Source organism: Bactrocera dorsalis, chromosome 1 (assembly GCF_023373825.1).
Source record: "Bactrocera dorsalis isolate Fly_Bdor chromosome 1, ASM2337382v1, whole genome shotgun sequence".
Lineage (NCBI taxonomy): Eukaryota > Metazoa > Arthropoda > Insecta > Diptera > Tephritidae > Bactrocera > Bactrocera dorsalis.
This window is the reverse complement of record NC_064303.1, coordinates 68,375,600-68,402,239: the sequence shown is the minus strand read 5'-3', so window position 1 is coordinate 68,402,239 and position 26,640 is coordinate 68,375,600. Positions and strand designations below refer to the sequence as shown.

The 26,640-nt window shown below is 36.0% G+C and overlaps 2 protein-coding genes across 6 annotated transcripts in view; one reads left to right on the top strand and one right to left on the bottom strand.

Moving 5' to 3' along the window:
• The window catches only part of LOC125775450 (uncharacterized), a 409,238-nt gene that overhangs the window by 166,181 nt on the left and 216,417 nt on the right, over nt 1-26,640 (top strand). The window lies entirely within an intron of this gene.
• The window catches only part of LOC105226610 (uncharacterized), a 180,483-nt gene that overhangs the window by 138,881 nt on the left and 14,962 nt on the right, over nt 1-26,640 (bottom strand). Inside the window, exons 1-2 of one of the 5 annotated variants that reach the window (XM_049462429.1) lie at nt 9,222-11,243; nt 9,013-9,162 (exon numbers count right to left, since the gene is read on the bottom strand). The exons of 3 other annotated variants lie outside the window; for them this stretch is intronic. The gene's annotated coding sequence lies outside the window, so the exon portion shown is untranslated. Of the gene's footprint in view, nt 1-9,012; nt 11,244-26,640 lie in introns of those variants that run through there. One more of the 5 variants, XM_049462428.1, reaches the window with a different exon arrangement.

Below are 26,640 nucleotides of genomic sequence, written 5' to 3'. Positions count from 1 at the left end.
ATAGGGCTGGATGTTCATAAATGCGTTGCAATAGGCACTGATGGTTGTATTGTTATGTTGGGAGATCGTGCAAACGAAATACAAAAACACAAAAGCAAACGCAGATATGATACCATGTTTTTCCCATAATCTAAACAAATTGCTTTGATTGGAAGGATATTGGAAATATTCAGAGAATTTGCAACATTTTTCCAAGTAACACTGTTTTAACTCAGTTCTTTGGCAGAAAAATTGTGCAGCTTTGTGAGACAAGATAGGTACAAAGACATTCACTCTTCCAGAAATCGTTCAGGTACTGACAAAAATAACCGAATGGAAGAATACATAGAACGACTGCAGTTAAATGATTTTTTGACATTTTCCATAAATTATATTTTTAATATAATTTTAGTTGAAGCGAACTATTTTGCTTGATGCAATCAGTCCAGAGGAAGTTTTATAATTTCCAGCTGACTCTAACCCGTAATTAAGTAGACAGTGTTTTTTAACATAACCTGATAGCAAAAATATAATGATTTCTGAGCCTCTGTTTTGCTGTTCTATCCATATACAATATTATGTTTAGCCTTTCTGGGTTCAGTTTACATCTCATATATCTTGCCTTAATCAGTTAGTTTTTAATATAAATATCTCGGACATAAAGAAAAATATAAACTAATTGAGTCTACGATCTATATAATACTTTCCTACGAAGCGTTTTTAAATATAAAGTTTTGCCAACAACAGAAAGTATTTGGGCTTTGATCCTTGCAATTGGCAAGAGTATAAAAAGTTCGGGTATACCCGAAATTAGCCATTACTTTCTTATTTAATATCAAGTTTTGTCAACACCTGAAAGTCAATCGGATTTCAACTTTTCTCGTCAGCCTGATCATTTATATGTATGTATATAACCCTATATCTATTTCGATTAGTTTCAGGGGATACATACTACCGTTAGGTAAACAAAACTATGATATTCTGTAGCAACTGGTTTCAAGAGTATAAAAAACGATGGTTATAATGAATTAGATTCTCTTAAAAAGTGTGAAATGAAGAGTCAAAAAGAAGAGAACATGACATAAGTACTATTAAATATATTTGAAGCAAAACTAATTAAAACTTCATCGTACAAACTAAAAGAATGAATCAGATTTGACTAGGTTTGGCAATACAAAACTGACACTTGTTAATCTCGTCGCAATGTCCCTTGGCGACTCCGAACTAGCGCCATCTATTTGTAAGTAGGGAAATTTATCACATTCTCGCAGCTAGTTTAGACACTACAAAGAGGAAAAAAATTTAAAACAACAAATTAATTAAAAACAAAGCCTCTAATTCACCTGTAATTCGGCTTTTCAAATAAAAAATGCGTCCCATTATTTCTATTAAATTTAAAGCATTGAAAACAAAACGGTTTTTATAACAAAATACGACGGTAAATTTATTAATTTTAACAAATATTAGATGGCTAAAAACGGCAAACACAGTTTGGCGAACAAGAAAAAATAACACGAAGCCAAATATCAATACGGTGGTAGATCGATGGCATTCATTGCATTTTTGACTTAAAATTCGGTCACAGTTGTGGCTCGATGCGATGGTGCATTATCATCGTGTAAAATCCATGAATTGTTTTTCCACATTTCCGGCCGTTTTCACGCAAGCGAATCAATGCGGGCAAATAGAACTCCTTATTGGTCATCTGCCCTTCCCGAACAATTTCATGATGCACTAAACCACGAATATCGAAAAACAATGTTCGTTTTTTCCCTCCGTTTCCATAATCGTTTACTTGTTTGCATGTCAAACGCTTAACACATGTCTCATCGTCAGTTTTAATGCTTTCCATGAATGTGGGTTCGGAATTCGCCATATCAAGCATGTCTAGTGACACATGTTAAAGGTACTCTTTTTGGAAAAAAATCAGCTTGATCGGGACGAGTGGAGCAGGAATGCGTAACCAAAAATCCACCAATATCATTTAAATGGAAAAAAATTATTCAAACAATAATAATATTGAAATTCGTTCCCATATGTACTCTAAATAATTAACTTATACAGGATTCGAACTGAGTTGATTAAAAAAAAAAATCGAACCAATCGTTATAATTCTTTAAAAACATTCAAAATAGGCTCCATCTGTGTCGGGGCAGCGCGATTTTCAAGCATTGAAGGCGTCACAGAAGACATTTTCCGGAATAGCATTAAGAGCCGGTAGGCCGCTGCGGAAGCGTTGGAATGTCGGACTTTGTTAGGTAGTTGTTCACAAGAAAGGCGGTGTGAGCCGGGGTGTTGTCGCGGTGCAACTTCCAATCGACTGCGATGTCTTGTCGGATCAGATTGATCCTTCGTTTGAGTCTCTTGAGAGCTTCCACGTAAAACTTGACGTTGACGGTTTGTCCAGGAGGAACAAATTCGTCTGGACGATGCCTTTGATGTCAATAAAAAACAATGATCATCGTTTTCACTTTAGATTTGCTTATTCATCAGCGACCTCTTCCCGAACCTCCATAAAGGCCTGGTGCCCCCGAGTTCCATAAAGAATTTAATCGCGTACCTCTGTTCTAACGTACGCTGTACTTTCGGGTTGCAATACTCACAGAAACACGAGGCGCGAAAATATTTGTTCTGACTCTCTGGGTTCTCGGAGAGAACTGACCAGCCGCTCATCCGTTAGCTGGGAACGCCCTCTACCGAATCCAGTCGGTACGCGCACGCTTCATAGTACAGTTGCGCGGAACAAAATCAGTCCTATTTCTTTCCGGACAAACCCTATAATTTCCTTAATATCAATATGTGCGAATATTTCGTCTTATTTCAATCCAGTTTTAAAAATGATTAATGGAATTGCAAGTACACAAAATTTTATTAATAAAAAATGCATAACATGTTCTAAGTTGCACCCAATTGAGGTTTTAAGTTTTTCTTAAATTACATCATCTATATACATATGTATATATACTATATTAATACTTATGCATCTTATTCGAACAGAGTATTATAGCTTCGTTAACCTAACGGATTGGTAACACCTTAAAACTAATCAAGACAGAAATAACCTTTCGTTATTCTTTCCGAGGAGCGGGAAACTTAATTCATATATTCTTTGGCACCCTAAAGGAGTTGGTATTACATATTGGAGGAGTTGGACCATTGTCACGCCCACAAAATGCCGGTAACTTAGATACCAAACTGTAATTTTGTACACCTCTTCGAAATATGTATGGACATGGTGGGTATGGTCCCGCTTCTTGATGAAATTCCTCCCATTCATCACTTAACGGTAATGCTAAAAACTACCGAAAACTCATTCAAGAAAGTTGTAATAGCCAAATACCCAAATCTCAATATAATGAATTTCTGTCCCGTTTTTCATCTCAATCCAAATTTTTATAGTTAGCCTATTCCATTCAGTGTAATTTGATATAATATAATTATTGCTGACAGGAAGTTAAAAATAGTAATAAAATTACGTGAGTCTATAACTTATATTAAAACCTCAATTTGTGACTAGTTACTATTCACTAAACAGTCTTTAGCGTTAGTTTCAAAATATTGCCTCAAATTTGAGACCTGGTAGTTAGCAGGTCACAAAACTAAAAAGAACTCTTGTCTGCCATTTTGAATATACTGAATAGAGATCATCATAGATATTATATTAATGGATTGTCGTTTCTTTACAAGTATATTGTGTAAGCAACTCAAACACGAAAAGGTTAAAAATCAATTTTACATAAATTTCGCAAATATTATGAAACAAAGCCAACATATATTTTTATTTTTAGTGATAATTATGTTTTTGACTATGTTATAAAAAATGTAATATTTGTTATCGACATATGTATTATCATTCAAGTGTAAAAACACCTCTGAATAATGAAATGTAATAGATGTTGTGACTGTTACTTAATGAATAGCAAAATCGTCTCAAGTCTCAAAAATTGTCTCTAACTTAAAATCTCAAATTTAGAGACTTGAGACTGTATCACAGTACAGAATCGCACGGTAAATATGATTATAATCCATTCTTGATTAATGTTAAATTCGCAGTAATTTTATACTCTCGCAGGTCTCCAATTCTTCAATTCTTTGCTCTCTGTAAAGGACTATTATTTGTTTAGTGAGACAGTCAATTTCATATCCACGCAAGGAAAGTTAAAAAAAAAATTATTTGAAGTGTCTGGTGCCAAATCATTAGCATCCAGGTCGAGTCTAAACTTTTCAAGCTATCGATACCAAATATAAGTACATCAGTTTCTTTTTCTGTGCTTTTACCAAAATATTCATATATATTGGAATATTCATATTCCATTTATGTTAAACTGGGATAAAATTCGGGCTAATACTTTCAGGTAATGGAGAACTTTATATTACTTTTTATTATCAACCGGGTGTTTGAATACCCTTATATTAGTTACATTGGGCTATGGCAAATTTTTCAGCCAATTTTTTTAGAAAAACACGATCACTAAATTTTATTAAGACAACTCATAACATATAATGGCCGATATATGCGGTATAAATTCAGCCAGAAGTTCGAAAATCTTTCAGTTAATAGGTATTTGCGGACTAATGAAAGTATTGTACCGATTCAGTTTATTTTGGTTATACAGACGTGTTATTTTCAGAAGGATTCTCTACAAATTTCAATTATTTATCGTTCCCATTGAACGATATTTTCGGCAAAAGATTAGCCATAGGCGCTGGATTCCTTATCTTCGGTATCTGGGGGGCTGGGGGAGATGGCATACTTTAAAGGCACTTTTCTCTCAAATTTTTTTCGATATATTTATTAGTGCATGATTTGTATCCTGGAAAGCGATAGAATCATATAGAATTTAAAATTTAAAAAGGAAGTAGGAGTGGTTCTTGTTCAATTTCACACTAAAATATTTATTATAATGTCAGAATCAGCATTATCGTGAACTTCGCGTGGATAAATCATTGCCATGTAATTTGTATCACGAATTTTACGTGAGTGAAGACTTGTGTTCGAATTTTTATTAAACTATTGTGAGCTTCGGCAATCTGTCACACATGTTTTTGTTTTTATTTTGCGGCATCTAAAACCTAAAAATCTAAAGTGTTAACTTTAAACTTTTTTAATAAAAATTAATAGTTTATTTAAAAATTAATAGTGAACTCTTCAGTATGAATGTTTTGCTGGTAACTCAAACAAATTTTCTGGTGTGTATATGTTTGTTAATAAAATGTATTTGAAGGTATGTGATGATAATAGGAAAATAAGGTATGTTGTTGATACACACTCTAGAGACTGTAATGATTCATTAATTTGGAATACGAGTCAATTAAGAACTCTAATGGAGTAGGGGTATATGCGGGGCACAAGAAACGTTTGGTTGCTAGGTGCATTTTTAATAAACTATTTTAATCATTAAATATATACATGAGGTGTTTTTTTTTCAAACTCTTAATTTTTTTAATCCCGTCATGAAATTTCCTTGGAAATACCCTAAAAAAAATTACCTGAAAATTTAAGTCCTTAATTTTAACATTAAGAACTGGACCAAGGCATATAAAATTTTCCATAAAAAATTCACTACAATTGTAATTTTTTATCTTTAAATTCCTACAGCTCAGAGCTATTTTATGGCATCGCTTTGACTTTAAACGCATATTTCTCAGAATTGGTCACTCTACAAAAGTGCCCAGCGCAACAAAGTCGTAACACACACCTGAGAAGTAGTACGAGGCTCTAAACCTGATTTTTCCACGAAATTCGAATTGTTTTTATATATCTCGTAAATTTTCTTTGCTTCAAAAAAGGTCCGAGGTCAAAATCGCTATCATTTATACTTTTCAAGATTCAAGATGGTATGTAATAAAAAATTAAGGGCTAATTAAGGACGGGATTGAAAAAAATTAATAGTTAAAAAAAAAAAAACACTCTAATATACATATAATTTTTTTCATATACAATGCTGGCTATCAACTAGAGCAGGGCTTCCCAAAGTGGGCGATAACGCCCCCTTGTAGGCGCTGCAGGTGTCAAGGGGGGCGGTAAGAGACCCAGAAAGAAAATGGGGCCGTTGTGTAGAGGCCTTGGGGGTAATTTGTAATTTTATTTAGCTAGGAGGCCTCTTAGACAACGACTACATGAGCTCTCGACTCTCATCAACAACTTGTGAAAATCAACTAATATGAATTAAAAGATTGCTCAAACTCGGTTCTATATTTCTCTCCGCGTAGTTCATATAACTGTCCTATTTTATTGAATATAGAAAAAATGAAAATCATGTCAATCGGTCGCTCCATTTCATAACGGGGCATCTCGACAGGATAGAATTTATAGAATACTAACTGTCAAACGTATTGCTATTGCCATTTCCAAATCTGTATGTGGGCATCTTCTATCATAATATAATCATTTGCGCAAAGGTGTGGGGTAGGTAGGTTCGAGCTGATGTAGCGCATGCTTTGAGCTCTTGAAAAATTCATTTTATCACTTGCGAAACGACGTCGGGTAGGTAGCTGATGCAGCGCACGTTTTGAGCTTTTGAACTCCTTAAATCTTTTATGTGGAAACTTACGCCTCCTTTACACTACTCGCGAAGTTAAACGTATTTCTCAAAGCAAAACAATGTCGGAAGTAAAAAAGAAGAGACGGCAATACTGTGCGGAATACATTAAATTCGGATTCATTGAAAATCCCACAAACCCATCCTCGCCTTTGTGTCTTCTATGTCTAAAAACGTTTTCGAATGAAGCAAGATCATTTGAATAAAATGCATCCAGATAAGAGAGACAAGAATGTAGCATATTTTCAAGACCTAGAGAAGAAGCATAATACTCAGCCAAGTGTAGCAAAACTATTTTCGGCGGCTGCTAAGCAAGATGACGACGGACTTCGAGCTTCGTACAATATCTCTTTGTTAATTGCTCAAAAAGGCAAACCACATAACATCGGAGAAGAGTTAATATTGCCAGCAATAAATGAAGTAATAACTACTGTGCTTCATAAATCGGCCGCAAATATTATCCGAAAAATTCCTTTGAGTAATAATTCTGTGCAAAAGTGGCTGAAAACATTGAAGAATCATTGTGCGATCACCTGAGGACAAGCCAATTCTCAATTCAGCTCGATGAGTCCCCTTTACCAACTAATGAAGTATTGTTGTTGTCTTACGTGATGTTTATTAAAGATGAGAAAATATGTGAAGAACTATTATTTCCTAGAAATATATTTTAAAAGTTTTGCGATGAGAAAGAGATTCCTTTGAAAAATATTATTTCAGTTGCTACGGATGGCGCTCCGGCTATGACAGGGTGCTATAAGGGCTTCATATCGTACTTAAAAAATATAATTCCAGATGTCCTTGGTGTACATTGCGTTATTCATAGACAACATTTAGTTGCTAGAAACTTAAGTGAAAAACTATTTCAATCACTGCAATATGTCATCAAAGCAGTCAATAAAATCCGCAACAGCTCTTTGAATGATAGATTATTTTATCAGCTTTGTGTTACGAGGATTTCAATCGTTTGTTGTTTCATACTGAAGTTCGTTGGCTATCAAGAGGCAATTGTCTGACTCGATTCTACAACCAACAGGGTCATGTTATAGAGTTCTTGGAAACTAAAGATACAGGGTTCCAAGACAAGCTCAAAGAATGATATAGCTTACATGACAGACCTGTATAAATTGTTCAACGACATGAATCTCCAACTGCAAGGCGATAAACTAAATTTAATTAAAACAAAAAACGTCGTTGCTGCTTTCGCAGCCAAACTGCTTCTACACAAAAAGAATCTGGGCAGACGTGAGTTTTACAATTTTCCGAATTTATCAGTATCATGCAGTAACGACGAATCGTTTGCCTACTGCCAACATTTGGAAAACCTCCACATTGACTTCACCGAACGATACCAGGACATTTTGAGCTTGGAAATACCAGACTGGGTGTTGGATCCGTTTTCAAATGTCAACACAGCAATATCACCTCAGCTGGAAGAAGAACTTATAGAATTGACAACAAACGAGGAAATAAAAATCAAGTTCAAAAATGGTTACCAAGAATTTTGGCTACAAAAACCGATCTCGCAATTGTACCCTGGATTGTAGTCAATCGTTCAACGATTTTTGAGAGCATTCCCATCGTCATATTTATGTGAACGTGGATTTAGTGCTGTGACTTGCGACTGTTCTTGAGTAAATTGGAACCTGATATTAACAAACTTATTAAACAGCATCAGATTCATCCTTCACATTAGTTTTTATATATGGATCGATTATTTTACTTTTAGTTTTATTTTTAATAAAAGATTCTCTGTTTTATTACTATAAAGTTGTGTTTCAATAATCATTTTTATTGGCAGGTGGAGTCCGTAAGAGTTATCTTGAGACCTAAGCGCCGTTGTATATTACCTACTGCGCTCAGGTTTCAAGTTGCTGGTTATAGTAAAAGTTTCGTTTAGAATTCTCCGTGAATATACATATATAAGTCACAATAATTAATTTGAAGTTATAGTGGTTTTTAAATAGGTGAAATAATGGGGGGGCGCTGAAAAAATATTTATTCTCAAAGTGGGCGGTAGACAAAATAAGTTTGGGAACCACTGAACTAGAGCCTTGGCTGCTAATACCCCAAAGATCCACGGCAGAAGGATCTTCAGAATGCAAATTTAACGAAGTACATGCACGCGCGATTTAATACTTTAACCATAACCTTATTTTTCAGTAAACATTAAAGAAAAATCATCAAAACGACTTTATCTTACAACAATAAAAGCGCACTATCAGTGCAACAAATAATAACAACCCAAATAGTAAACAACCAGCATCTCAATAGTATGACCAGCGATAAGCATAGCCTATATAAGCAACTGAAACAATAGCCTCGAAGTCACTTTATCATTATCGACTGCCGAGTAACAAGTTACCACTTGCAACACTTGTAATATATTCAATATTGAAGTACATGTGCATACGGTGAAATATTATACAAATAAAGGATAAGTCAGAACCAATCTCATTGGCTGACTCAAAATTATATATTTACAAGCTTTTACCCGCGACTTCGTCCGCATAAGTGTTTTTGTTTTCTCCCGGCTGTAAGACTCCCTGCAACAATGTCCCCCTATCGTGTTCCGGTCCTCAACTTCACATCAAAATTTCTTCAAAAGCAACCTAAGCACATAATGGATGGCTCCGAATGTTACCTTAGTAAATATAAAAAGTAAATAATGTAAATCGGTTTAAAATACTACTAACTACCTACCTGCCAACCTCCGATGTTAGACAGTGTGACATCCGCAACATCGTCTACGTAGGAAGTACTAACTTAATGTAAGTAGTATAATAATGTAGGAAGCTAAAAATAAGAGGCCTTATTACTGTAGTACATTTTTGTAAACTATATTCTTTGTTTTTCCCTCTCTGGCCAACACATGGAGATTCTGTGAAGTTGAAACACGTGAGCAAGCCACGTATAATTGTCCGTGAGAAAAACAACTCTTTTCTAAATTAATGCCGGCTACTTTTAATGTTTTCCCCTGAGCTTTATTTATCGTCATAGCGATGGCGATTTTCAGCGGAAACTGTAATCTCTTGAACTGGAATGGCAAATCTGTCGGAATTATGGGTATACGGGGGATTAAAACATTCTCTCCTTTTGCCATTCCAGTCATAATGATTGCTTTTACAATATTGCGACCGAGATCTGTTACTTGCAACCGTGTGCCATTACACAGTCTTGGTGCATCTAAATTCCACATCAAAAGGACAGCAACGCCTACTTTCAGCCTCAGTTTGTTTGAAGGTACTCCCGACAGTTCTAAAGAATTAAGAAATTCTACTGGGTATGATGTTACTTGTTCAGTATTCAATACAGTGTCTACAGAGAAAAACTCAACAATATCACCCCCCACGCGTGACATAATTTGCTAGTTTATCTGTCACACCATTTAATTCGTCGGCGTTGCTCTTTCACATAACCATTCTCCATTCCTCATATTAGTTAGCAGTTCGCGATAGACGAAGTTATTTAGATCATCTGGATTATGCACAACATTGCAGAATTCACGATCCAATATAATCATGCCATTACCATCCTTTGCCATACGATCTTCTCCAATTTTAAGAAGATCAGCAGCATATTGTCCAGATTTTACATCATTGTGTAGTTGCACTCTTTATTTGTAGACAGACTAAACGTTTTTACGTGCACCCATAACGTTGACGCTTTTAAACACGCATTTATTTAATCTGCAGGGGTGCCTTTAGTGATAACCGGCAAAGTTTGGGCTAAAAGCAAGTTTAAAAGAAAGGTTTTTCCCGTGCCTCCAGGAGCATCCAAAAATAACAAACCACCTTCCCCATCTTCAATTTTTTTGACAACATTGTCAAATACTAACCTTTGTTCTGGGTTCAAACGTGGAACAGACTCTGTTAATTGTTGTAGTAAGGAAGCAGTATCGTAATCTAGTTCCCGTATTAAATTGCTACTGATTTCCTCGGTTCTCTGTCGTCTGTTCATTCCATAATCTGATAAATCCTTTCCAGAAATTGTTTTAATCTGGTCTTCAATTTTTGTCAGACCCTCATTGTAAATTAAATCACTGTACGTGACGTTGGGATTTTGCTCTCGTAATCTGTGAAATATATCGTCCGTCACATCATTTTTGTATTTATCCCACAATTATTGAGGATTTCAAAGACCACATGTCGCTACTAATACAGCAAATAGCTCTCTCATCTTGCCTGCTGATCTACATTGAGCAGCTTCTTTCAGTGTCACATCCCAATGGTTATCATTCTCCAGTAATCCTCTTGCCTCACATGCCTCTCGAAATGTAGAATAATCTTGTCCGCGCACATGATGTAAAAGCATGCGTAGACAAAAACATTCCATGTTACTAACATGAACTGTATAAACTCGTCCTAAAACATTTCCAGTTATCCAGTAGTTATTCGTTCGTAGAAATTGTGTTCATTAAAAGAAACGCGTTCACCATTTTCTAAATGCACGCTGAGATGTGTCACGGTGGGATGCCTTTCGTGCGACGGAAATCCTAACAGACACCACACGGCTTCGTTGCTGCTGACTTACCGACCTGACTGATAAGTTTACACCTCATCTACGGGATTCGCAAGATCAGTATTTCTAAAATTGAAAATAGCTTCATCACTACCTTTGTTTATATAAAGGGTGATTTTTTAAGAGCTTGATAACTTTAAAAAAAAAAAAAAACGCACAAAATTTGCAAAATCTCATCGGTTCTTTATTTGAAACGTTAGATTGGTTCATGACATTTACTTTTTGAAGATAATTTCATTTAAATGTTGACCGCGGCTGCGTCTTAGGTGGTCCATTCGGAAAGTCCAATTTTGGGCAACTTTTTCGAGCATTTCGGCCGGAATAGCCCGAATTTCTTCGGAAATGTTGTCTTCCAAAGCTGGAATAGTTGCTGGCTTATTTCTGTAGACTTTAGACTTGACGTAGCCCCACAAAAAATAGTCTAAAGGCGTTAAATCGCATGATCTTGGTGGCCAACTTACGGGTCCATTTCTTGAGATGAATTGTTGTCCGAAGTTTTCCCTCAAAATGGCCATAGAATCGCGAGCTGTGTGGCATGTAGCGCCATCTTGTTGAAACCACGTGTCAACCAAGTTCAGTTCTTCCATTTTTGGCAACAAAAAGTTTTTTAGCATCGAACGATAGCGATCGCCATTCACCGTAACGTTGCGTCCAACAGCATCTTTGAAAAAATACGGTCCAATGATTCCACCAGCGTACAAACCACACCAAACAGTGCATTTTTCGGGATGCATGGGCAGTTCTTGAACGGCTTCTGGTTGCTCTTCACCCCAAATGCGGCAATTTTGCTTATTTACGTAGCCATTCAACCAGAAATGAGCCTCATCGCTGAACAAAATTTGTCGATAAAAAAAAAAATTGTCGAACACTGATTTTGGTAATAAAATTCAATGATTTGCAAGCGTTGCTCGTTAGTAAGTCTATTCATGATGAAATGTCAAAGCATACTGAGCATCTTTCTCTTTGACACCATGTCTGAAATCCCACGTGATCTGTCAAATACTAATGCATGAAAATCCTAACCTCAAAAAAATCACCCGTTATTTGTAGATATATTTGATGGCGCGTACTGAACTGCATGCCTCAACATTTATGTGGGCGTTAAACATTTTTGATAAAATTGGTGAATAGGGGACTACCCAACTATTACACTGTGATAGTAGAAAAAAAGACAAGACCAAATTCGACGGTTTCCCCCTATTTCGGGTCCTACGAATCGAACTGCATCATTACTTTTTTGAGTTACAATCATGGTTTCATACAAAAATTTTTGTTGAAGTTTTTCTTCAAAGTGGCCCATTGTAAGAGAAAGGCACATTTTTCTTCGGTCTCTAACTTTTTTAATGTTGACTTTTTTGGTAAACTTTCTTCGGCAAAGCTTCTCAGAATAAGTCCGTCTTTAAGTTCTTAGATGACTGTAAACCCCAAAATCAATGTTTTTTGTGTCCTTTTAGCCAATATGTCGAAAAAACTGAAATTTAATCAATTTTTTTTAATGTTTTTCCCTCACGTTTCGTCAATATTTTAATTTACCCTTTGATACTTATACATTAATTGACATCTTGTAATAGTAAGAAACTTAAGCAAAGACAACGTTCTGAGCAAACTAACCATTAGAAAAAAAAACTTAACAAAATTTGTATTTTTTAAAAAAGGTACACTAACTATGTTTGTGTGCTGTTTTATTTTTTTTGTATCTTATAAGTGTTATCAATAAGTATCATAAATTTGTACCCAATATTTAAATTAATTTTAATAAGACTCATCTATCAATGTCCAGCACAAATCAGCAAGCAACTTTTAACCACTGCACTGATATAACAACAAGTATCGTTTGAAAGAAACGTTAAATGCTTGCCTAAGAGTCAAAATTTAAGCATAGATTGCAGTAGTTAATTTGACTTTGACTTCGCGGAAAGAACATTGTTTTAGTGCCTTGTATATTAAGAAAATAAATTAAAATGAATATGTGTCCAATTGGCCTATCGTAGTTCTGCTACGTATGTGGAAAATTTACAAGCCCTCGGAGTAGACGCAAAATATCTTCGGGAACTGCCGGCATCTACGAGGAATAGTTCGATTTGCCCGTTATAAGAGACGTAGATTGGGTGCCAAATACCACTTGCACGCAATGCAACAACAACCTGCATAACTGGTCAAAAAGACTGTGCCTAAAAATGGGGTTCGGCATCCCAATGATTTGGATAGATCCACAAGGGCATCATACTGGTAACTGCTACGCGTGCAAGAACAAATTTGCAAGACTCAAAAAAAAAACACAGTTTACAAAATTGTTCAATCTGCACAGCTACCAGTATCTCACTCAGAAAATATTCCAATACCAAGACGTCCAAGTCCAACTGACAGATATATTTCGCCATCATTTTCCACCGAGCCTACAGATCTACTCTCAATGTATAACCCAACCGAAGTTGAAAGCCCATGTCGTCACTTGGAGATTTCCCAAGCCCATTTGAATACGATGGTACGACAGCTGAAATTATCACAAAGACCAGCGATTTGCCTAGCACATCATCTTCGATCGGTAAATATATTATCTAATGATGTGAAGGTGTATGGATACCGCAAAAGACAGGAGGAGCTTTTAGATTTCTTTGAGGTTAATGGCGACAATACTTTTTCGTATTGTAAAAATATTCCTGGTCTTATGCAATACATGAACTGTGAATACAAACCAGAGCAATGGCGCTTGTTTATTGACTCGTCGAGAAATAGTTTAAAAGCAGGATTGCTGTATGTGGATAACACAAAAAATCCGGTTCCAATCGCCATAAGCTCCAACACAAAGGAAACATACGAAGCAATGAAATTAATTCTGGACAGAGTTCAGTATCAGCAGCATCATTGCTTACTGGTTTGCAGACAGGATACACAAAAAATATGTGCTTCATTTGTCATTGGGACACAAGGTACCGGGGAAACCAATATAGAATGCGTGATTGGAAGCTTCGCACAGAATTTCATTTAAATGTGGCAAATGTTATCCATATTCCGCTGATACCAGATAATAACATTTTGCTACCACCACTGCACATAAAATTGGGAATTGTCAAAAATTTCATAAAAGCAATAAATCGAGATGCCGAAGCTTTTAAATGTTTACAGAAATATTTCCAAGACTAAGTGTTGCGAAAATAAAAGAAGGTATTTTAAGTCTTTTAATAGAACGAATGTTATGTTGATACATTATTTTCAGGTGTTCTCAATGGCCCCGATATAGGAAAACTTACGAAGAACGCAAAATTCGGAGAACTTCTAAGGCCAAATGAAAATATTGCCTGGAACTCCATTATGACCGTTATAAACCATTGCTTAAGAGTGCACCGGTCTGAAGATTGGGAAAAATATGAGGATGACATGGTAGACGCTTTTGAAGAAATAGGTGTGAATATGTCCTTAAAAATTCATTTCCTTCACCATCACAAGGACCATTTTGAGCAGCAAGTTCCGACTGAATCCGATGAGCATGGAGAAAGATTTCACCAAGTCGCCGCCCCCCTTGAGCATTGGTACAGCGGCAAAAAGCTTGACTCGTTGCTTGCTGATTTGTACACAATATAAGTATCAAAGGGTAAATTAAAATATTGACGAAACGTGAGGGAAAAAACATTAAAGAAAATGGATTAAATTTCAGTTTTTTCGACATATTGGCTATAAGGACACAAAAACATTAATTTTGGGGTTTACAGTCATCTAAGAACTTAAAGACGGACTTATTCTGAGAAGCTTTGCCAAACAAAGTTTACCAAAAAAGTCAACATTAAAAAAGTTAGAGACCGAAGAAAATGTGCCTTTCTCTTACAATGGGCCACTTTGATGAAAAACTTCAACACAACTTTTTGTATGAAACCATGATTGTAACTCAAAAAAGTAATGATGCAGTTCGATTTGTAGGACCCGAAATAGGGGGAAACCGCCGAATTTGGTCTTGTCTTTTTTTTTTAAAAAAAAGCTATCACAGTGTTATCAGCCGTAACGTAGCTACCATTTTGGAGCTTCACGGTTGCTGTTCGACCTCAGTCTGCTGGCGCTCTTCTACGATACTGCGGGTATCCGTGGTCGTTGGGGACGGTCTCTTTCACTAACTTGCGAGGAAATTTTTTTGTGCATTTTCCGTCTTTCCTGCAGGGGCACTGTGAATTTTCGGGTCCGCATAGACCGTGAATCATATTGTTTACATATTTTATGACGAATAAGTCAGGGCGACCATGTGTACGCACATAAACAAATACGTCCTGAGTGTATTCGTGTAAGTACCGCGGGCTATTTACAAATGAAGACGGTAAAAGGACCATGCGAACTAAGTTATTTGTGTTTAAATTAGCGTCATTTGCCACAGCGTCTTGAAGATGGATGCAATTCTCTGCTCTTAGTTTAGTTTGATTTAATGATATGTACCGTAAGCTCTCGCTTTCAACTTTAACGTACATGTCAACGTAAAACTGATTGGCCAGTTGCTTGCATCTTTGTAAAATGTTAAAGTTGTTTTCTCGTATCATCATGTTGTAGACGTAAAAATCCATGAATGAAACCTTTTTATAATGCAAGGGAAGACCTGTTAGAGGATTAATTTGAGGAACTTGAAAGTGGTACCCCTCTTGTGCCTTACTAAATATGATCGGATATTGCAACGCATCATAAAATTTATGAGTAACAGGCACCCTGGTTAATGTGTCATCTCGTTCCTGTAAAACTATATCACGGGAAGCAAACTGTTCGCCTGTAACCATGGCTTCGACTTCATTTATTAACGGTGCATTATACCGCCTTTCATGTTCCCCACTTAGTGTGCCATCGGGGTGCATCACTAACCTATAATCCTCTCCCGGCATTCTTTCTAGTGCTGTTTTGAAAGTATTGATAAGGCGATTATGTTCATGCAACATTCTCTGGATTTTTAAAACTTCATCGCTCATGAAATAAAGTTGCAAAAACTTTGGTTATTCATTATTTGTGGGAAGTAAGGAACCAATACTGTGATACACCTGTCCTTGGACTGTAAAAGTAGGTGAAAATCCAGGCATTATGGCCTCCTTATCTACACCAAATGACGTCATCTGAAAGCAGGAATTATACTTTCTAATCTTGCTTAAAAACCGTCGCGATTCGTTACTGTCGTATAAAAGTACAGATTTAAGAGGTTCCTCTGGCTCGCCAAGTAATGGACTTTTAACCTTTCCACCAAAACAGCACATATCTGTAGTTTCTTCTTTCCATTTCAGTGCTTCACAATATCTGCATTTTTTATCCATTGTCTCAATGATAACCAATCGGTGATTAACGTAGTCGATCAAAGGGTCATACTCAAAAGCGGCACCATTAAATGCTTCCCACGTACTCATTGAAAACGTACGTCTTCTTTCTGCCTGCCGTTCAGCATTTAAAAGACGCCGTCTTTGTGAATCTTTGTCAGTCTCTGCCGAAATCAATTGCACGTGACGTTCGGCATCTAAACCTCGACGTGTCTGAGTCTGTTCCACCATCTCAGAAGCTCTTTGAGATGCGTGGCGTTCAGCATCCAGGGTCTGACGAGCCTGAGTCTGCGTAAACGTCTCAGAGGCCCTTTGAGATGCGTGGCGCTCAGCTTCTAAGGTCTACGGGCTTGAGTCTGTGTATAGGTCTTAGAGGCCCTTTGAGATGCGTGGCGTTCAGCAACCAGGGTCTGACGGGCCTGAGTCTGTGTAAAACTCTCGAAAGCCCTTTGAGAAGCGTGGCGTTCAGCATCCAAGGCCAGATGGACCTGACTCTGCTCTAAGGTCTCAGAAGCTCTTTGAGTCGCATGACGCTCAGAATCTAACATCTGACGCGTCTGAGCCTGCTCATCAGATTCTTGGCTTCTAGCAACTTTTGAAGTTCTTGCTCTGCTAGAACTGCGACTTAGATTGGATTTACGTTTGCGTGGCATATCGAAAACAAAAATTAAAGATTTTTTAAATCCGTAGTTTTAAAAGTGGAGGATGGAGTCACGGAAGTGAGGAAAGTTCTCTGATCGCCATTGACTTGGGAGTGACCAAAAACGATTCTTTTACATATGACTCAAGCAGCTCACGACTTCCGGTCTTTGACCAAGTATCCTCTGGGTAGCCTAAGAACATCCGTTCGAAGGCGAGCTAAAGTGAGAAGGCGAAACATCCCCTGCATAGGGTTCTGCGCTGGGTTTGGGACCCGCCACGTAAAAAACACCCCCAATGAAAAACTGACTCGGCTATAATCGCGTAAGCGGTGTCTACGCCAGTAAAGAAGAGGAAGAAGTTTTAAAAACTACAACGTAAGACAATTTTTTATAAAAACTTCGATAAAGCAAACCTTTTTACTTAAAACCTAAATATCTAAATCAATCAATAACGTATTGAACCTAAACAACTATGCACCTGTCAAACCTTTTATACCTAAAACCACATCCTGATGTGAGCTAAATAACACTTAACCTACACATTAATTGAAAATTAGCAAATGATAGCGACTGCAAAAATAAAGAATAATACGTATCTGAGTAGACCTAGAGATATGAATGATTGGTTAAGAAAATACCTACATCTAACAGCTACCTTAACTACCTAATAATAAAAATGTAACTAAGTATTATCTATCTCCAAACAAAATTTCATCAAAATCCGTTCAGCTCTTTAGGCATGACAGAGCAAAACTCCCAGCAAAAACCATAAAACAAATCACTAACTCAATTAAGTTTTCTGCCTATTTCCTACCCCATAAGTACGATGACGTGATCGTTTTGATCTTATATCCGTTTTTAGGTAACCACTTCTTACCTTACTTAATTTCATCAAAATCCGTTCAGTCGTTTAGACGTGAAAGAGCAAAAGTCCCAACAAAAACGACTAAAAATCACTAACTCAATTTAGTTATCTGCCTACTGCCTACCCCCTAAGAACGATGGCGTGATTATTTATACCCTATGGCTATTTCTAGGTTATCATCTATAACCATACTAAACTTCATCAAAATCCGTTCAGCCGTTTAGGCGTGAAAGAGTAACAGACAGACAGAGTTACTTTCGCATTTATAACACTGACCAACAAAATTTTGTAACAAAAAAAGTAAGCAGTACTTTCGAAACATCTACCTAACATCTCTACAAAATCATACGTATATTGATTTGATTAGTACTAATTTCCGTGTTCCGGTACTTATCAGTCAAGTTTAATATTAATCATCTTTTCCTTATTATTTTCTAATTCAGTGCTTTATTTTTCTGAAAAGTGGCTGTATTTTGTGTTTGCTAAGTGGAGTGATTTTTAAAGAATGTCAAGAAAATGTAAAAATGATCCTGACAAGTTCGGTTACATTCGTGGTGAAATATCTTTTGTATCTCAACGAAGAAGTTTAACACCTTTAATAAAAAAATTGTATGAAAGTTATTTTGGTTTTCCTGTTGGACAGCAAGATAAAGTGTGGGTTCCACACATCTGTTGTGTTACGTGTGTACGACTTCTTACGGGTTGGGAAAAAAGATCTGGGTTTATGCCTTTCGGAATTCCGATGATTTGGATGGAGCCGACAGACCATTCAACTAATTGTTATTTTTGTCTGACTAATACAAAAGGCATTACAATTAAAACTAAAAAACAAATTAAGTATCCTTATGTGTCTTCTGCTAAAAAACCAATTCCTCACAGTAAAGAACTACCTACACCAAAACCACCTCAGTGCTCATATCTTTCAACTGAATCAGAGGAAACAGATAATACGTATATAAGTACTGATCCTGATTTTCAAATTGCTTCTTCATCTATCTGTGTCCAGGAAGAAACGCCACACCTACAATCTCAAGGAGATCTTAATGATTTTGGTCGTGATTTACACTTGTCTAAATAACAAGGAGAACTTTTGGGATCTCGATTAAAAGGATGGAATTTATTGCAACCAAACACAAAAATAACTTTTTTTCGGCATCGAGATGAAGAGTTAAAAAGTTTTTTTTCACAAGATAATGATCAGATATTTTGTAACAGTGTCTGTGATGTTATGAATATTTTGGGAACACAACACAAAGTTGAAGAGTGGCGTTTATTTATTGATTTTTCAAAAACAAGCTTAAAGGCAGTTTTGTTACATAATGGAAATAATCTTCCCTCCGTACCGGTAGGTTATGGTGCCAACATGAAAGAATCCTATGAAACAATGAAATTTCTCTTAGAAAAGATTCAGTATGACGAACATAAATGGAAAATTTGCGGAGATTTAAAAGTTGTTGCGCATTTATTAGGATTGCAACTTGGGTATACAAAATTTTGTTGTTTTTTTTTGTGAATGGGACAGTAGGGATAGGAAGAACCATTACGTGAAGAAAAATTGGTGCAAAAGACGATCTCTTACTCCAGGAAAACAAATTTGAAACATTCTCCATTAGTACAACCTGAAGATATATTTTTACCACCTCTCCATATAAAACTTGGTCTGATGAAAAACTTTGTTAAAGCAATGGGTAAAAATGGCGCTGGATTTTAATATCTAAAAGAAAAATTACCTAAAATCAGTGACGCCAAGATTAAAGATGTCGTGTTTGTAGGTCCTCAAGTCAGGCAAGTGATAAAAGATGATATATTTAAAAACCAGCTCAATGATTTGGAAAAACCAGCTTGGGAACCATTTATAAAAATTACTCAAAATTTTCTTGGAAATTACCGATTAAATGATTATAAAACTATTGTTGAGGAACTTCTAGTGAATTATAAAGCATTAGGCTGCAATATGTCCTTAAAAATACATTTTTTACATTCCCATTTAGACTTTTTTCCTCCAAACTTTGGGGCCATTAGTGATGAACCCGGGGAACGATTCCACCAAGACATTTCTACCATAGAAAAACGATACCAGGGAAAATGGAGTCCAACTATACTGGCTGATTATTGCTGGGGATTACATAGCGACGTTCCTGACGCGAAATACAGGAGAAAATCGTAATAAAGTATTTATTTAAATATTATAACATTGAAAATAATTTAATTTTTGTTAAAATAATTTCTAATTTAATAAAAGTGAAAAAAATCATATTATAATAAAACTAGTCGTATCTAAAATTTTAGACTACTAATTCTACTCTACTTGACCTTATTCCTAACAGAATCAGCCAAAATCTTTCTTGTTACACAGAAAATTTTTTTTTGTTGATCAGTTTAATATTAATATGGGTATAAATTTTATTTCTAACGAGTAAATAAATTAACTCGCGCATAATGTTGTGCAGAGAACAAATGATGTTCCGAAAAATCGATGGAAATGTGTACTGGAAGCTAAACAAATGCATCTCGCTCTTAAAAAGTTTAAAAAATCATTTTCATTTGTATGCAGTACATAACATTTCTATTAATTATCGATGAGACGACACAACTTTTATTTCAAATGAACCTTCTCAGGCTGAAGTTTTTGAACATGTATAGTCTGATGAAATCGAACCCTACTCCTCCTATCTCAATGAGGCTAAGCGAATTAAAGCTTTTATTCGAAATTCATTTTAAATTTAAAAAGTTTAAAAGTGTGCTTTTACTAACATTTTAATTCCAATAAAATGTGTTAAAATAAAGTATATATATGTATATAGTTCGTTAATTATAGAAAAAGAGAAATTAAAAACAACGAAGAGCTGTACTACATAAAACAACATTCCTACATAGTTAATGGCTGGTTGGATGAGTTAGCGGTCCCTCCTCAACACAGGTCACGGGACGACAACACATCACACCAACGGGATCCACACATAAAGGCACCACACATGAAGACATCATACATTAATACACGCGAACATACACCATTCATGCAGTCATCTCACCCATACACACAGGATGCTACACACCACAACTCTGGGGTCGCAGATGACATCACTGTTGTGGTTATAGCGAAACACATTACACGATATAGTTAGGATAACTAACAGGACAATAGCGAATGGCTCGAAACTAACGCACTGAACCTAGCAGAGAGCAATACCGAAGCGGTTCAAGGCAAAGGGTGTAAGCATGACTACTACTACTAATTGCTGGTTTTAAATACTTCTGAATTATTCTTGATGCATGGATGTCCCTTAAAGAACACTCACCCTACATACACATACGAAAAAGCTACAAAAGTGTACAGAGCCTTGACCCGGTTAATGCTCAATACCCGTGGGCCAAAGCAAAATAGAAGACGGCTATTAACTGGTGTACTAAAATCATTCGGGCTGTTCGACGTCCAGATAAGGGGAAAAGCCCTCGAAATAAAATAATATCGCCAAGGCCTTTTTTCGATTCATGCCACTTGCGCGCTGAAAGTATGCTCTGCGTTTTGCACAGTATCGGAAGATGGTGCTCTAGTAATTACGGGCTTACACCGCTTAGACCTCTTGGCCAAGGAATTTCAACGCTTTACGAATGACAGGTTACTACACAAGACACTAAAAGGAATTACAAGGGCAGAGATGTTGAATTACTGGCAAAAACGGTGGGAAAGCGGATCCCCAACTTTAAATCATGGCTAAATAGATCGCACGGTGAGCTAGTTTTCGATGTAACTCAAATCCTCACAGGACAAAGCCGGTTCAAGGCATATTTGAAACGATTTGGACACGAAAATAACGATGCATGTGATTATTGCGGTTGCGAAAACGTCGAAAATGTGGAACATTCATTCTTCTATTGCCCGAAATATAGCCATGAAAGGCAACAATTAAAAACTTCGTTCGGCATTGACCCACTTCCCGATAACTTTGTAAACCAAGTTTTCGAATCAGTAGAGAAGTGGAATATTACTTGCGAAGTTGCAGCCAGAGTTATGAAATCCAGTGTAAAACGACGGAGAAGAGAGGTGTTAAATGTGACGAACAACTATGGCTCAAACACACTAAAATTGATGTGACGGGAAGGGTTGGCGACGAATAATGTACGAGGCGGCTTACCAAACCAACAGAGGTGGGGCCAAGTTAATGCAACTTGTAACTGAATGCATTTCAACTATCACGTATGTACGTATGAATGTCCCTCAAACTTCCTCCCGACCTAATACTTGACGGTGGTACCGGTGGGAATGGTACAGACTATACTCTACACTACCTAATAATCAAAACCTACCATTCCACAGAGCTTCCGTTCCTTGATTTCGCACCGAACACACGTCCGCCGCAGCGTCATGCAGCATCAGTTAATTTTCGTTTCGATCCGCACACATCAAAAAGAAAATGTCATAGTTTTAAATAAAAAAAAAATAAAAATTGTCCATATTTTCGTTGATTTTAAAGTGTGGGATTTTAAGTGCCGAGGCAAGTGGTGGCATAAAGGAATAAGGCAAACATTGGTATTTCGTGCCAAGCACTATGGATTGGTGAAAATTCAAAAAAAAAGAAAGACAAATTAAAACAAGAAAAAAATGAATTGTGCGGTGACACATAAATGCATATGATTAAAAACATATAAGTGAACGAATTCAAAAACACTGTAGTAAAATTAAACATAAAAGTGAAAAATGATCTGTGCAGTGACCACATAAAAGTGCTGTGCTCCTTCAAAAACACTCTCTTGACTTGAGTTCTGTGGCGCCCTACTACCCGCAAAATTAGTTTCCATGGGCCCACTTAAACATGAAAAAATACAGATTGCATCTTTGGTCCGATTCTGAAATTGTTCTAGTCAGGTTGGAAAAATCACCATATGAATGGAAGACGTACATATCTAATCGAATGTCACAAATACTTGACTTAGTGTCATCAGCCACTAGGCGACACGTAGCTAATGCTGACAATCCTGCCGATTTATGTACAAGAGAGTGAAAGCCGCTGCACCTTGCCACCACCCTCCCCCGATGGTTAACAGACTCTCCCGATTCTTGGCCAAAATATCCTTTTACACAACATTGGATGATACTAACATCCTTGAGAGATTTTCATCGTTCCCTCATGCCTTTAGAATTGTCGCCTATCTATATACTAAAGTTCATTTGACTTAAAGATAAAGTTAAGGAAGTTCCCCCAGGATCTCCCTAATGCGATACATTGACGCACCTAAAACTTCAAAGAAAAAGGTCGCTCTGATCGCATAAACTACAACCGAAATATCTATTTTTAAGAGAATCAAACCCAATTGATAAAAGAAGTTCACTCTTAGTTCTTAACCCATTCTTAGGCACAAAAGATCTGCGTACGAATGGAAGGCTTGCCAACTCAAGCCTAACGTATAACGAACGCCAAAAGCAGCGCACTTAAAGTTGTGTACGAATCTGACAAAGGAGGCTTTTTTCGCGGCAATTGTTCGGTAACGGTAAAACCTTCATTGAATCCCAAAGAGCCTCTGAAAAAGAGTTTGTGGATTTTATTAAATAAGTCTCACCTAAGGTTGCACAAAGGTACGCTCCCCAAGGTATTAATTGGAATTTTATCCCCCCAAGCGCTCCTCATATGGGTGGGTTATGGGAATCGGCTGTCAAAAGCTTTAAGTCCTACCTCAAAAAAGTAGATGGAAACTATAAATTTAATTGTGAACAATTCACCACACTGTCACACTCACAACCCTCTCGAAAGGCGTAGGGTCGCTAGCCTTATCAAATCGTCGGAAAAAAAACAAAATTCTCCATCACGATTTCGGCATCCGATGGAAGGAAGAGTATAAAAAAGACTTTCATAAAATGTACAAAAGGAAGAGTCCCTTCTAAAATTTGTAATGCTTTCTTTTAAATTTATTAACTCTTTCTCCGTTTTTCTGTAGTGTTCACTAAAAACGAACTAGACTTTTTAGTTAGCACATATTTCTTTTTGTATTTCCATACTCAGTAGTTTAGAAGTATTTGTTTTATTCTGTGTTTGTTGTTTCGTTGTTGAACAAGGGTGCTACTTGTATTTTCCGTTGGAGTTTTAACGATACTTTCACCGTCAAAGCTATTATTAAAAAAACTTTGGTTTTCTGTATCTGTGCCTATATCAAATTCTTCGTTCTTGCTTGTTTCACACTGGTTGCTATCAATTGCGTTAAATGAGCTAGCTTGTAAAATAAAACCCTTTTACCATCTACACCTTCCACGCTTTCTATTGTCGCTGATAAATCCAAAATGGACTGTTCCAGAACAGAGAATGCATACTCTTTACACAGTCCTCCGATGGTCTTTTTTTATTTTTCCGAATATATCTTTTCTGGTCTATCCAAACCTGTTAAGGAAAAATAAAATTTAAAGAATGGAGGATTAAAACAGCCAGGAAGGACGATCATTACTATAATCAATCGACAATCATTGTTTACCCTTTTCCATTCAGCATCTGATTTCAATGGTGACGAAATCATACAACTTCTTCCCTTGTTCTCCTTTTGAAATCATTTTCCTATATTAGGATTTTCCGACATGATGTTGACCAAATACGTCAGCTGTACCATATTAATAAACCTTATTTCATAAAAACAGTTTTTTATATTAAGAAAATTGTTAATAAAATATACTTACATTTTAATGAAAATGGGTTCCTTCTCAATCGCTTTGTGAACGAATTTTATGTTTTCACATGAAAAAAAATACTTTTACGGTTTGGGAATATTTTCGAATATAGGAAAATTTTCCCATGTGAAGTTCACGATTAGAAAAACACAAATTTGAGAATTTTTTCATTGGGAATGACGAAATATTATTTTTTAATTTGTTTGTATAATTATTATAACATATTTTGTTAAATTCTGCACATTGTGGACGCAATTAGGAATATTTAGAATAGTTAACAACTAAAGCAGTTTTTTTAAAAAGTGTAAAAAGTTCTCTCATATTTTTCGAATAAATTTTAAATAGTGTCTTCAAAATGGGAGAAACTGAAACCAATATTGCCACTGTACTCTGGCCAAGTTACTATAGAAAGCTCGCAATTAATCTCTGTTGTCCGATGTAGTCTTTTGGTTCTGCCAGAGGACTCGTATCAACCTGTTTTGGAAATTAATATCGAAACTATAGCCAACTTAGTTCATAATAATACACAAGACCTTTGTTCTCTGTTCAACTTTGCGAAAGCTAATTTTAAGAAGATTAATTACGAGGTTTCTAAAGTAACTTGGCCAGAGTATAGTGGCAATATTGGTTTTAGTTGGTTTCCTAATTGCGTCCACAATTTGCAGAACTTAACAAAATATGTTATAGTAATTATATGTACAACCAAAGTAAAAAATAATATTTCGTCAACTCCAAACGCAAGATTTCTAATTTTCCGTCCGCGTTGAAATATAAGTCTACTATGTCCAGTGACAATCAAACAATTTCAAATATGTTAGCCGAATTCTTTAGGTCCAATTACAAACTCTCCAAAAATTGTTCCGCATCAGCACAAGTGGTATGTCCGATTTCTGTAATTAAGGGGCACACCTAGTGTGAAATTTCATATTTCGATAGGTTATACCTTTAAAAATAACATACTAAAATTTCAAATCGATATCGGAAACAGTTTTTGAGTTACAGCCATTTAAAAGAGTAGCCGCTCAGCAGTTAGATAGTTGCATTAGAACTTTAAACGCGTTTTACTCGAAACAGCATTTTTCGAATTTGCTGCAATGATTACTCAAAAACAAATGATCCGATCACTATCGAATTTTTTTTACATGTTCTATATATAGTTCTCCGTACAATGACTTATCGATTTTTGATCTGATCAAAAAATCGAATTTTAGCAGGCAAAAAACGACCAAAATTTTGGGTAAAATTCGAACGAAATTTAAACGCCGCCATATTGTAAATTTTTGATTTTTTTTTTATCGTAGGTCATTGTACAAAGTTCTAGTTTAACGAGAATTGTTTTTTTTTTTAGATTTTATCCACGGAGAAGGCCGGAATCACTGCAGCAGTGAAGGGCCTTTTTTTCGCGCCGTTGGAGATCGACTATAACTTCAAAAATATTTAATTTCTTTCTTCAAAAATTTCACTGTATATTCTTGAATCATGTATAAATATATTCCAAAAATTTTTAAATAATTGATAAAGTATTTTTTTTAATAAAAATTTCCAAAAATCACCTTTTTCAGGCCATTACACTAGGTGTGCCCCTTAATGCACCCACCATTTTCGAAGTAGACATAAATATGTTAAAACAATCATTTAATTATGTCCTAGATATAATACTCCTTAGCAAAACTATTTAATGCTTAAGCAAGGCTTATATCCATCAACTTTTTGAAGCAATTATAACAGACGATATAACCTTCTAAATTTTTTCATTAATTTCTTGTTCTCAATACGGTTTTCGTACCGTAAGTAATTTGCTAGAATTTGTAACACATTATCAACGGGCTTCAGGGAGAATAAGCATACTGGTATTATATATGTACACAGCTTTTAGTAAAGTTTTTGTTAAAGGAAGCCATTCAATTGTTTTTTTTTGTTAAAGGAAGCCATTCAATTGTTTTGAATAAACTAATCTTCTTAGTTTTCAACCAATATTTCTAAAACGGGCTGCTTTTTATCCTAGTGATAGTACTCAACAAGTTATATTTATTTAACGATCCTTTCTTTTTCTGATTTAATTAATGCCCCTTCAGGGAGTCCTCAAGGTAGCCAATTTAGTCCAATTCTGTTCTTGTTATTTATTGATGATATTATTAAGCATTCAAGAGTTTTGTTTTATTCTGACGAC